The 13,909-nt window shown below is 44.2% G+C and overlaps 1 pseudogene; it reads left to right on the top strand.

The window, feature by feature from the left end:
- Nucleotides 1-5,947: 5,947 nt before the first annotated feature.
- LOC136460318 (transcription factor bHLH14-like) lies at nucleotides 5,948-6,709 on the top strand (annotated as a pseudogene).
- The last annotated feature ends 7,200 nt before the right edge of the window (nucleotides 6,710-13,909 follow it).

The following is a 13,909-nucleotide window of genomic DNA, read 5'->3' as shown; positions in this document are numbered from 1 at the left end:
CTTCCACTGCACAATTTATTTACAAAAGTCAGAAACTGATAGGTTAAATAATATCATTGTCGAAGGAACCAACAGGAAAATACTTTTTACTGTGCGCTATCCTCTTTAAAAAAATCTTTGATAACCGACAGGTTAAATAATTCTCGTGTGATCCTAAGGTTCGTATAGGGATATATTTTGCAACCGACAAAGTATCAAAAAAAAAAAATTTTCTAGCTCTAATTCCATTATTTTGCTTGTCAGTTGTCTCTTATTAATATATTCGATGTCGGTCTTTGCGCATGGGAAAAAATAACTAGAGGATTAGGTTATATGTCTTCTTTGTCAGCCGTGGTGCACAGAGAAAAATGTTTTAATATATAGATTACTAAGAAAAATATCACAAGCCCAATAATAAAAATGGGTTCAAGATTTGGATAATTCATCCATTCCACATAATAATACTTCAATAGAGCTATTACGTGCCATACTTCCTTAACCAAACGTGTCAATTTTATGGACACAACAAGAGTTCAAGATGTATAGTAATATAATTATTTTGGGTTCTAGGAAAATGATTATGCAAACAAAACTTAGTAAATACCAAATACTCAATCCATTCCAAATTATAAGACTTTTTGTCATTTGATATTCGCATTCTAGCATTCAAATTGGATAGGTAACCCACATGGCCACATTAATATTAATAAGCATATAAAGGTTCCACAACAGCCCCACAAACCATTCAATAACATAGGACATCCAACATAGGTTTTGCCTTCACAGATGCATCCAAAAACTCTTTGAGAACCTATCTGAGTGCCATCGGAGTGGGAGCCTTTGCTCCGACTGGTCTTCACCCGCTCGCTCTGTACATGGAGCAAACCCTAGCTGACATAGGCTATAGCATATGTTCCAATGCGAAGCATCGGTACAATCCAATGCTCACGAACCTCCTATGGTTGCTCTCTGAAAGCCATTGGAGTGGGAGCTATTGCTCCGATGCACTTCTCACTCCGATGCCCTATTCTTCAGTAAAACCTAGCTGAATCCCAGGGCACATAGTATATATTCCCTGATGACATGCATCCTGTAAATTCGATGCTGCCTCAACCACTCCATTCACTTCCATTTCAAGCACTTTTGTGAATGCGGTGGATTCCAATTGATCTTTGGGCCTCCTCAAAGCTACCTAGCTAGTGCTAAGTTTGATAAGTGTGCACCACACCTAAATCATTCGAGGTGTTGAGCACTAGAAAGTTCTTTGCTAGAACATCCAAGGTCTTCACTCAGATACAAAATGGAACTGTATTCAAGACTGTATGTTAAAGTAACTATGATGTGATCTTTTTACAAGAAACTAAGCGCTCTCACTTTGATCTTTTCTTTCACCGATAGTTCTGTCTGGTTATGTTTGGCTATTTTTAAATCTTTACCCTCCAATGGGGCTTCTAGTGGTTCTATCATCATATGGAAAAGTGCCTTTTTCTTGGCACCATTGTTTTTTTAAAACAACTTTGTTTCCTCAGTCCAATTTACCTCTCTTCACAACAATGCTACCTGGATCCTCACCAACATTTATGCACCCTACACACCTTTGGGAAAAAAGATTTCATTGAGTGGTTTAGAAATATTCAAATGCCAGATCTTGTTGTTTGGCTAGTTGTTGGTGATTTTAATCTTATAGAAGCCCAGCTGATTGAAACAGGTCATGTGCAGACTATTTAGACATGTTTATGTCCAATGAAACAATTAGTGCCTTAGGCTTGGTTGAGCTCCCTTTGAAAGGCAAGCGTTTTACTTGGACTAACAAGCAAAAGTCACCCTTGTTAGAGATACTAGACTATTTTTTTCACCTCGCCTAGTTGGACCATTTCCTATCTTAACATAAATGTCACTACTCTCTTTATGGAAACCTCAGATCATGTTCCTTGTCTTATTAACATTTCCACAGTTATTCTCAAGGGGCAAATTTTTAGATTTGAGAACTATTGGTTGGGACATATGACTTCATGAATCAGGTTCATTTGGGTTGGCATTCTCCTTTTCAGCACCAAGATGCAGCTAAAAATATTACTGCCAAATTTAAAAACATGAGAAAAATCTTAAAGGAATAGAAGAAATCTCTCTCCAATCTTAGAGAGAATATTCATAATGTCAAGTTTACTTTGTCTTTGGTGATTGTTTAGAGGAGTTTAGATATTTAACCTTATTGAGTGGATTTTTTTGTCACTCTTGGAAGACAAGCTTATTGCCCTCCTTCATCAGCAAAAAACTTACTGGAAGCAAAAGGGGGTAGTTAAATGGGTTGCCCTAGGTGACGCAGCACCAAATTCTTCCATGCACAAGCAACTATTAAATATAGAAGGAATCTGATCACCCAACTTATTGATGATCAAGGCAATACAATTGATAATCACTCTGATAAATCACCATTGATATAACATTCTTTCAAAGAAAAATTAGGCACAAGCAACTTTACAAGTATAAGCTTTGATCTAGCCTCCTTTTTTAATCCTCCACCTAATCTTTCTAGCCTAGTGGAAAGTTTTGCCAGGACAGAGATTGATGTAGTTGTCAAGGCCATTCCTTCTAATAAGGCCCCTAAACCTGATGGTTTCAACATAGATTTTATAAAGAAATGCTAGCCAATCATTATTCAGATTTCTATAGACTTTGTGATGCTTTCCGTTCTGAGTAGATTTTCCTCCAAAGCATAAATGGTTCTCACATCACCCTCATACCTAAAAAGATGATGCTTTAAAAGTTTTAGGTTGTAGGCCTATTTCTTTGCTCAATATTTTCCATCAAGTTTTTAACAAAGCTTCTAGCCAATAGACTTCAAAGTGTTCTATGTTCTCTGATTCATAAGAACCAATATGGCATCATCAAGCATAGAACAATTCAAGACTATATTGCCTGGGCCCCGGAATACTTGCACATGTGTAATCAATCTAGAAAAGATTTAATCATTCTTAAGCTTGACTTTGAAAAGGCCTTTGACAAAGTAGAACATGAGTTAATGCTGCAAATTATGGAACACAAAGGCTTTCCTTCCAAATGGTTGAATTGGATGAAGCTTATCTTTGGCTCCGGTACCTCTGCTATTCTCTTAAATGGAGTGCCTGGTAAGGTCTTTCACTATCACAGAGGTGTTAGACAAGGGGATCCTCTTTCACCCTTGTTTGTTTAGGCTGCTGATTTTCTTCAAGCTATATTCAACTTAGTTAGAAGCAATGGTCTGTTGACTCTCCCAATACGCCGGGCAAGTGATGAAGATTTTCCAATCTTATAGTATGCAGATGACACCCTTATATTTTCATGAAGGGAGACATTTCTGAGCTAAATCACCAGAAAGAGTTGCTCACTTCTTTTGTTGAATCTACTGGTTTGAAGGTAAACTTTGATAAATCCATGATGATACCCATCAATGTGATAGATGATAGACTGGATATTTCAGCCACAACTTTTGGTTGCTCAAAAGGCACTACCTTCTACCTACCTAGGCCTAACCTGAAGTCTGACCAAGCCTTCTTGCTGATTTTTGGCCTCTAGTCTCCAAATGTGAAAGAAGGCCTTATGGCGTTCTCCTTCTTTCTGAGTGAGGCAGGAAGATTGGATCTTACCAATGCTGTCCTCATAGCCCTTACCAACTTTTTGCAATGTGCAATTTCCTTCTTCCCAAAACTATGATAAAACAAATTGATAAATACAGAAAGCATTGTTTACGGAGAGGTTCAGATGTTAACAAACAAAAGCCACCAAAAGCAGCTTGACAAATAGTTTGCCTCCCTAAACAAGAAGGTGGCCTAGGTGACCTAGAGGTTTTAAATCTGACAGTTCAAAATGAAAGACTTTTGTTAAAGCACCTTCATAAATTCTGCAACAAAGATAAAGTTCCCTAGGTACAGCTAGTTTGGGATAAATATTACACTAGAGATCGGTTGCCCTCCCCTAGTGGCACCTTTAGAGGCTCCTTCTGGTGGCATGATATTTTAAAACTTCAAAATCATTTTAAAGGTATAGCTATGGTCTATCTACAGGATGGAGTCTCTTGTTTATTAACATCTGAACCTCTCCGTAGTCAAGCTTTGGGAAGGGAGAGTCTGTAGTCAAGCTTTCCAGAACTCTTCTCTTACTCCAAGAATCAATAGATTTCCCTTCATGTGGCAGTTTCTACACCTTTGTTGCAATCTTTATATCACTTGCCACTTTCTATTGAAGCTTATGAAAAATTCCAAGAACATATTAGTATTATTCAAGGCTTGCAGTTGCAACCAAGTCATGACAAATGGACCTACATTTGGGGATTCTCAAGCTTCTCTTCTAGAAACACTTATAAGCAACTCATTGGACACCAGCATGTTCCCAGAGCTTTCAAATGGCTTTGCAAGTCAGCCTGTCAAAACAAAAGGAAAATTTTCTTTTGGCTTATCTTGAAAGATTGTTTGAGCACTAGAGCTCTTCTTAAACGAAGAAATATGCATCTTCCTAACTATAATTGTGTCCTTTGTTCCTTGAATGTTGAAGAAGATATTTTTCATCTCGTTTTTGATGGCCCTTTTGCTTCATCCTGCTGGTTTAGTCTGAATCTGATGGTGTCTAATAACAGTGATCCTCTTGACATCATGGAAAGTTTCAAGGATCAGCTCAGGTTACCTTTTTTATGGAGATTATCATCACAATGTGTTACCTGACAATTTGGGTTCGGGTTCAGGTATACCGGATCTACCTGATATTAAGAAAAAATAGGGTCAGAGCCGGACGTCGCGTCGGCACAAAGAGTGCACCGTGAAGCCTTGAGGGTAGCGTCGTGCCGTCGACTGACAGGGACTTGGGGTCGGACTCAGGCGTCAGCCATTGGGCGAGGGCGGGGGCTCGGCTATCGGATAGGGGCGGGGGCTTGGCTGCGCGCTGGGCAACACCTCTCGTGTCGGGCGTCGGCGGCCGCGGGGCAGTGCGGTTACCGGCTGCAGCTAGGGTTCGGTCAAGGATTTGGGACTTGGGGCTGGGGGTGCTCCGCTGGGGGGTTATCGACATAGGTCGAGGGATGTGGAGTTGTGGACAGCTGGTTGGCTAGTTGTTGGGCCGCGTAGTGGGCTTGACGAGTTGATGGGCTTTGAAGATATCATGTAGTACAGGTAATTAAGGTACCACGAGGTGTTACCCGAATTACCCAAACTAATTTCGGGTATATGGAGTCACTATCCAAAATTGTTCTTGGGTAGTTTGGGTATGGGTTCGGGTATTTGGTAGCACGTAATTTGCCCAAGCGTAAGTGGGGCAAGGGCCTCCGGCATCACAGGATGCTGCGTGTCAAACTGTTCATGCGTCGATGCCCTTCTACAAGTGCTGCGAGGGACGATATGTCGATCATGGGCCGAGCTCCATGACAAGTACAAGGACACCCTAATGCTCGCTGATTTGTCTAAATTTGTAATGAATAATAATATAATACTACCCATCGGAACATCACACTCCCACTTATGCTCGTGTTTTTTTTTGAAAGGCTCATGCATGTGGTTTTGCTAACACGTACGACGCTACATCTACGTAGTTAATCAATCAGTAGCTCAAAACATCATGAAACTGACTTGCATAAGGTTTTCATTTTCGGAAATTAAAATTTATCAGGGGTCACGAATAAAGAGGATAAACAGGATATATCAGAAATATCGGACCAAATTCAAATAAAATTTAATTTGAATTTAAGTAAATTTAAATAAATTTAAATAAAATTTGTACAAAAAAGATAGATATTTCCTTATCGACACCTACGGATAAAGAGGATATATCGAAAATATCAGGAGATTTCGGCCGATATTGGAAACCATGTTGCATGCGGGCATCCTAACTCCTAAGGCGCCACTCTTTTGTGGCTGAAGTGAACAGATCAGCTACCGTATGCCGTGTATATATAATTACGATGAGCGTGGCACACTGGCACTAGAGCTTACGTACGGTGCAAATGGATAACCTCCTGTCGCCCTGTTACCCCTCCCTGCTTCATGTCACACCCTTTTCCGCCGACGGCCAGTACCACCAGAATCCAGCGCCCGAGTCCCTGTCCTGCGATGCCCTAGAGAAGTGGTTGTTGGGCAACGACGACGTGCTAGACAATGAGGATGAAGACCACCAGGATACGGGCTCCAGCCTGCCGCCGCCGGCGGCGGCGGCACCACTCGCGGAGTGGAAGCGGGGACGGAAGCCTGCCTCTGGCTCTCGCGCCGCCGGCACCACAATCAACCACGTGGAAGCCGAGAAGCAGCGGCGGGACAGGCTCAACCGCCTGTTCTGCGACCTCCGGGCCGCCGTGCCCACGGTGACTCGCCTGGACAAGGCGTCCCTTCTCGCCGACGCCGTTGGCTACATCACCAAGCTGCGCGGCCGCGTCGAGCAGCTCGAGGCCGAGGCCAGGCGGCAGACGACGGCGGCCTCTCTCTCCCAGCTCTCCTTGCTTATTGGTGGCTCCCGTCAGGAGCTGGAGGTGCGGATGCACGGGCGGGACACCGCTGCGCTGCGCCTGATGACTACCGCGGCGCGCCATGCCCCCGCGCGCCTCATGGCCGCGCTCTGCGCGCTGGACCTGCCGGTGCAGCACGCGTCCGTGTGCCGCGTGGGCGGCGTCACCGTGCAGGACGTCGTCGTGGACGTACCCGCGGCCGGGCTGCGGGGTGAGGACTGCCTCCGCACCGCACTGCTGCACAAACTACTGCAGTAGAGCGGGTAGATGGCGCGCGGGAGCGCTCGGCCACCAACCCACCCAGCATTTTCCTTCGATCGGCCCCATTATTCCAAAATCAAGCTGCCTTAATTTGCCATGCACGTTTTTTTTTCCTACTCATTGTTGATGGTGTCAACTGCATGCGCTTCCTTGCACATGCACTAATAGAAGTACCAGAACCAAAGGCCCATACCCCATACTAGGCTCTGTTTGGAAGTTCTGTAAATTATTTCATCTGTATAGTTTGCTTCCGTCTGTAATTTCTTGTGCACAGGAAGACAACCTGTGTTAGGATCGGTCGTCCCGACAAGGTGAAATAAGAAGCGAGGCAATCAGGCGAAGGATGACGTCCCGAAGGTCTAGCCTCCACTCTCAGAACACTATTACCGAGGCACGGAACTCTTGGTAATCAAGCCGAGTGATCTATCTCTTTATTGGTATTTGAGTTCTCCTTTTATAGGGTACGATTACACATGTATTTTCTTGTACACACATGCCCTTCCCCTACTACATAATATACCAGAATATTTCCAGTTGTACAACATCCGTGGTCATAGGGGTCAGTCTTTTTCTATTACAACAGCCACGCCTAATAGGCCCTAGTCGAGTTGTCGCCACTCTCATTGGGCCACTGTGTCCATCTGCGGGTCCTCGGAGACGAAGGCCGACCACCTTCTAGCTTGCAGAACCTTTGTCATGAATTTTTCAAAGGCTTCCTCAAAGGCCCTTGTCAAATGGAGCCTCATTGTCCTTCTGGGGACTTCGCATGATTGCCTTCGGCTCGAGTCTTCATCGCATAGCTTCGGGCCTTCAACGCTGGGCAAAGGTCTTCCTGGACCATCGGCCACCCTCGACTCCATGGGGCCTTCTCAAGCATCCTCTGAATACCACGTTATGTACCTGCACCCATAGGGCCAGTTTGGACAATAGGAGGCAATCACTATTAGCGGACCTTGGGTGTGAGGCTTTGCCCTCAACAGTTCTCCTTTGCGGGTAAGGTTTGATGCAGACAAACCTGATCCTCGAAAAAGGGCGGTCGCCTCAGGCCCGAGGGTTCGCTCCCTTGGGCTCGTTTGTGTCAGGTCTGTTTTGTGTTCACTTTTGATGTGTAGGCTACCGCTTGGCCTTCTCGAGGCACTGCAGTCGAAACAAGCGGGCAGAAGTTCGATCGCCGCTTGGGCCACTATAAAAGGTGGTGGGTAGAAGTAAAACATAGATACCCCTTGTTGCTTTCTTTGGGGTGAAAATTTTAGCCTCTAATACGTGAAGCCTTCGTCCTTATACTGTGGAGGTGGCTTTTCTTCCGTGGTTGGGGTTCATGGTACATACTTGCTAGCATTAGAGATAAAGACTATGACTTGATCTTTGAGCGTTCCATGATGGCCAATGTGAGGTCCCTGGAATATCTCAAGGAGAATCTTAGCGATGTCGAGGCTGACGTCGATGATCTAGTTACCAATGAAGGCAAGGCTGAGATCGAGAAGACCTTTGAGTTCATGTCTTTGTTAACCAGCAAGGCTGACTTGAAGAGGTACGCGGGCCTTGGGTGGTTCAAGGAAGAGAAGGTGAGGCTTCCTAAGGGAGAGACAAAGGTTGAGCCCCAGTACAACGAAGGCTAAGCCGCAATGCAATGAAGCGGTGTTTTTAGGACCTTTTCGTATGTGGCCTTCGGATGCCTTTGGTCATATTCATATGGGATGTGTTGGAGAGCTTTCAAGTTCAACTTTATCATCTGACTCTGCCATGCGCCAATATAGGCCCCTGATGAAGGACCAAGCGGGCCAAGCGAGGCCCAGCGTAGGGCTAGAGCCGGCCTATGGCACCTTGTGTGCACGGCACGAGGGAGGGGCGACACAGCCGCTAGTGGACACGGCCAGGAGAGGGCCCACCATCCGAAGGAGATCCCGGCTTCCAGGGAGAATTAGAATAAAAATAGGATAAGGGTAGGGTCTTATTTTGTTTAAAAAGATCAAGATTCTCATTAGTAGAATGAAAAGTAACTGGTTTTGTAAGCACCCAAATCTATAAGGGCTCTTTTAGAAAAAAGGTAGATTGCTTAAGGATTAAGTCTCCTAGGACTATAAATAGAGGGGCCTTGTAATAATTCAATCTTAAGCAAGAAAGAAATAATTATTCCTCCAACTCTCTCTGCTCCTCGCCGCCCCCTCCCTCATGCCCCTCACGCACGTGCCCTTTACCCTGGGCACTGCCCGGCTGCTGCCAGTCCGCTGCCCCCTCCACCATGCCACGCGTCGCCGCTAGCCCAAGGTGTCGCGCCCTTGCTCCTTTCCCCCCACACTGCTGCTACTCTCTCCTCCTCCGCCACCGCGTGCCCTAGCTAGCCATAGCTCAGCACCTCTGCCAAGGACCACAACAGACTCCCAACGCTATCCTAAACCTTGCCCAAGTTTTGCTAGGCCTACAATGTCACAGAACCGACCAATTTATAAGAGCACAAGTACAAAAACAATCGCCAAAACGATCAAATTCTCGAACTTGAGCCCATATAAACCCGGTAGTCAACTGAAATCTCGAAGGATTTCAAACCAACTTGCATACAACGAAGATCACAGTAATTCAACATAACATATCATACTTTATAACATTTCGCAGACGTTTGCAAATAGATTACATCATCACAGAGTCATCGCTATTACAAAACAAGTCTTGTAAAACACGCGGAAGCAAATAGTTTGACTTACACACCCGAGTTCAAATACAAATACTGGTTCGCTGATCACAACCCGCAAAAGCATTCAGATAAGGGAAACAGAGATCATGCCCATGATCTAGTCTTCATCACCCGCTGGGTGGAGACAATACTTACAGAATCCCTGATATAGAAGGTCATCTGCAACAAGAGGGAATAAACCCTGAGTATGAGAATGTACTCAGCTAGACTTACCCATCGAAAACCAAAACAAATGACACCAAGGATTATGCATAGCTTAATTTAGTGGATCTGGCTGACACTTTCTTTTTGCAAAAAAGCATAAGTAATAATGATCAACGCTTAACCTGAACTAGCAGTGACTTTTAGCCATTAACTTGTCATCTATATTAGCACATGTACTAAGCAATCATTTTATTAGGGTGCAAACATTAATAACCATATCAGGTATACATTGTGGCAACCTTATCATCATCATCATCCATTTAACCATATCATTAAATTAATTGAATCTACGTTGCCGCTGCTCAGTCAAGTTCTCACTATCCGGGAGAGATGGTGATTCGAATCGATTCCTATCCAGCTGGAGGGGTATTCCTAAACACAAACCATGCTTCCCCCATCAGGGTCGCAAACGAGTCACCTTTGGTACGATTCAGGAGTCACGAGTCCGAACAGATCGACATTCTCAGAGAACCACTCTGCCAAGGTTGTTCGGGACTCTAACCCACCTTAGACTTATGCCAATGGCTCTCCGCACATCCTTACTACCTCTAGAATGCACGCCACTGCTCGCGTCCCCGGCCTAAGTCGAGCTACTAGGCTTCGCGGTCGGAATGACTTATCCGGCCAGCTAAGTGTTAGGCTACGTTCAACATGACATAAGGACGTACATCGTATCGGTCCTTAAACTGACTCAGATGGAGTCACTATGTCCAAACCTACACAAGACTCCGCCCGGTCTTAATTCATTATTAACATGGTTCTTTTCCACGATAGCAAATATAGCCAACCGTGATCCACCTCATCCTAAAGCTCGCAGGTGACAGGAAATCACCTGACTTCTACCGCACTAAGCATGGCTAAGTATTTAACCCGTTCCTGAACTTAAATAGGATTCCAGTGCGATATCTTGATAAGGAGGGATTTATAATGCAACAATTGGTTCCAACCAATTTCTATACTTAATGCATCATCAATGAATAAAAGATACTCAATGTATTTGTAAAAACATGGGAGGCTTAATATGCTTCGGGGCTTGCCTTTCAGAAAAGAGGAAGGCTGGTGGTCAGGGCACTCGGGCAACTCCTCCGCGTCGGCTGCTTCGTCGGCTTCCTGCACCTCAGGCTCCTCTGTGGCAGAACCTCCTAAGAAATCGGGTCCACGTGCACCTATCGTTGTCTTACCAGACCTCGGATATCATTCATGAGTTCCCAACAACTCAACAGGTCTGTCAGGTGTCCTCAGGAAACCCGAATCATCCACGATTCTTTTTTCAAATAGGATCCCAATCACAGACATTGCTGATTATAACAGTTTATTCAAATATATACATCAGAGTAAAGATAGCGGAAGTCTTAAGATAACATAGTTTACAAATCAGTTGTTTTCAAACTTACAATACCATAAGTGTCATACGACCATAGTAGCGGGATAATATTACATTAACATTATTTATCATACAAACTAGTGCCTTGTCCAAAGGCCATTCATCACTCCTCATCGTCATTGACTTCAAACACGGACATGCAGCAGGGACCAAAACAAGCCTGTGCATGCGACCCACCTGCAACAAGGGTTAACAAACCCTGAGTACAAAAGTACTCAACAAGACTAACCTAACGTAAAAGGGTGTAAGACTTTAGAGATGCAAGGGTTGGGTCAAGGTAAGGATATAGCAAGATTCAAAAGTTCTTTGCCAAAAGCTTACTATTCTTGATTCTATTTTTCCAGTTTTACCCCTAAGTACGTTAGTTCATTATCTCAACTAAATGTACATTTCCCATATTCCATTCCTTCTCATTCTATTCTTTTCTCATATTTTAGTAATTCACCAGTCCGGCATTGCTTCTATAATGAACCGAGTCTCCATATCCGCGGAGCACCAGCAATTCAAATTGATTCAAGTCCCAGCTGTGGATTCCTTATCACACGACATATGTAGAACTTAATCTTGCATATATCAACCTCGCTACTGGATCCTCCTATACTAAGCCATCTCTACACCACCCGAGAGCACAGCACACCTCAAATCCGGCCACATTCTAGCCATGAGGGTACACGCTACTCCCGTCATCTCTCCACTCCCAGTGCGTGGGCATTCGTCTTAGTATCGGATTAGCCGAAGTGGGCTTACCGGAGTATGTGACCAATACTATAAAGTGTCTCGTTTAGAAGATCCACAATGAGTGGCCTTTAAGCGACATAGTCGGCAACAATACCCAACATTCAAGATAAGTCACCCGACTAGTCTCTAGTTCATTCTACCTTCTTTCTTTCTTTGGCCAGTATGCCATCTTTGATTGTATCAAAACTTTTACTTTGAAATCCTACCATAAAGCATACTAAGCATTCTACGCCTTTGTAAATGAAAACATCTTCAAGGATGGTAAACAATTAACAAGGTAGGTAATACATCAAGTAGGTAACATTTGAATGAATCAACTTAATGCAATAAGTAACATAGGTGATAACTTTTCAAAGTAACAAGGTAAGGGTTTAATGCATAAACCGGGGCTTGCCTTCATTGACGATCTCAGGTTCCGGATCAGTACCACAAATATCGAATCCCATGACAACCGGGGACTCTTCCAGAACTTGCTCAACTAGAATCATTTCACTCTCGGATTCTACACGAAATAATAGCATATGCTTCAACATGATGATAATGTAAACATGATGCTTTCATGGTGCATGAAATATAACAACACCTTGAATATAACTTTCCTTCATGGTACAGTTACAAGCCAAACTAACCAAACCATATTCATAACGGATGTGACCACGCCAGCACCGACCACTTCGGCGAGCTCTTCGACCACTTTGGTGAACTCTCCGACCACTACGGTGAACTCTCCGACCACTACGGTGAACTTTTCGACCACTACGGTGAACTTTCCAACCAAACTGATCTTGAACCCTACTAGTCACAAAACATGACCAAAATAAGATCAAACACTAATCAAACACTTAGGGTTTGCTTTTATTTATTTTTGAATTAATTTGGAAATAAGCCCAAAAATGAACTTGTTCCAAATGACCTCAAAATTTTATGTAAGCTTCCTCATGACAAATTAGTGTACTAAAACCAATTTCATAATTTTTGGAATTAGACAGTGGCCTACAAAAATCATGGAAATTACATTTATTAATTAATGGACTGAATATTTGAACATTACAAATTTATTCAAATTTCAAGTTTCATATTTTTAAACCATAATAGAGCATGTACATAAGTTACACACAAATTTTTAGAATTTTTAGAGCTATGATTATTTTCCTACAAATTTCCAAAGATTCAGCACTATTCAAAATTAGAAAATAACAAAACCTTACTGTTCTTCTATTTCTCTCTCACTGACAACCCGACCCCACTCGTAGTGTCTCATAACAGGTCACGGCGGCACTGCCATCACTGGCCGGCCCAAAACACGCCGCCGACGAGTCTTCCGGCGAGGCAGACCACACCTAAATGATCTACACCATCCTACGAATCCATCCCAGCCCTTAGAATGGCAGAAGGCACACTAGAGAGAGCTCCACGTCGACCATGGCGGCTCGGGCATGACGGCTCATGACGTAACCTCAGGCAACGGTGTAGTAGAGTCTAAAACGAAGCGAGTATCGTGTTCAATAGCTCACCATGATCACGCCGGTGCGTTTGGTGAAGACGGAGACGGTCTGGAACAGCCTGGCCACGTCGAGTCGATGGTGGCGGAGCTTCGGCCGGTCTCGGGGAAGAAGACGTTGCGCTGGGCGATTCCGACCAACCCAAGCGACGCGAGCAAGCTGAAGAGGAGCGCAAGGATAAGATGATCGCGTTGGCGTAGCTGGGCACGACAGACGCGGCTCGACTGGTGGCTATGGCGAGCGGCGGAGCTAGCTGGCGGCGGAGCAGAGCAGAGGGGAAAATGGGGACGACGGACGGCGGCTGCTGCTATTTATAGCCGGGAAGGGGTTGCCCGGCGTCGACAGCGCACGAATGGACTCGCCACTGGCACCGGCTGCGTGTCAACGCAGCGAGGAAGCGGCGCAAAATGATTGGCAGCGACAATCGCGTGGCGCCGGCGGCAAGCAGAGAGGTGGCACTCGGCTGCTTTTCAATTTTGAAATATTTACAGAATTGCCACTGGGTTAATTTTGCAAATTACTCACAAATTTTCTAAAGAAGTTGAAAATCTCTAAAAATGAAAGTTGCTCAACTTTTCAAACTCTACAACTTTGCTTCAAGGAACATTTCCAAATTCTGTCCTCCATTTTGAAATTTGAATTTGGGGTACATTTGAGCATTTGAATCCTTTCAAAATTACTCCAAA

Source organism: Miscanthus floridulus, chromosome 6 (assembly GCF_019320115.1).
Source record: "Miscanthus floridulus cultivar M001 chromosome 6, ASM1932011v1, whole genome shotgun sequence".
NCBI lineage: Eukaryota > Viridiplantae > Streptophyta > Magnoliopsida > Poales > Poaceae > Miscanthus > Miscanthus floridulus.
Note: the sequence above shows the minus strand (reverse complement) of the source record. Positions and strands in the feature narration are given on the sequence as shown.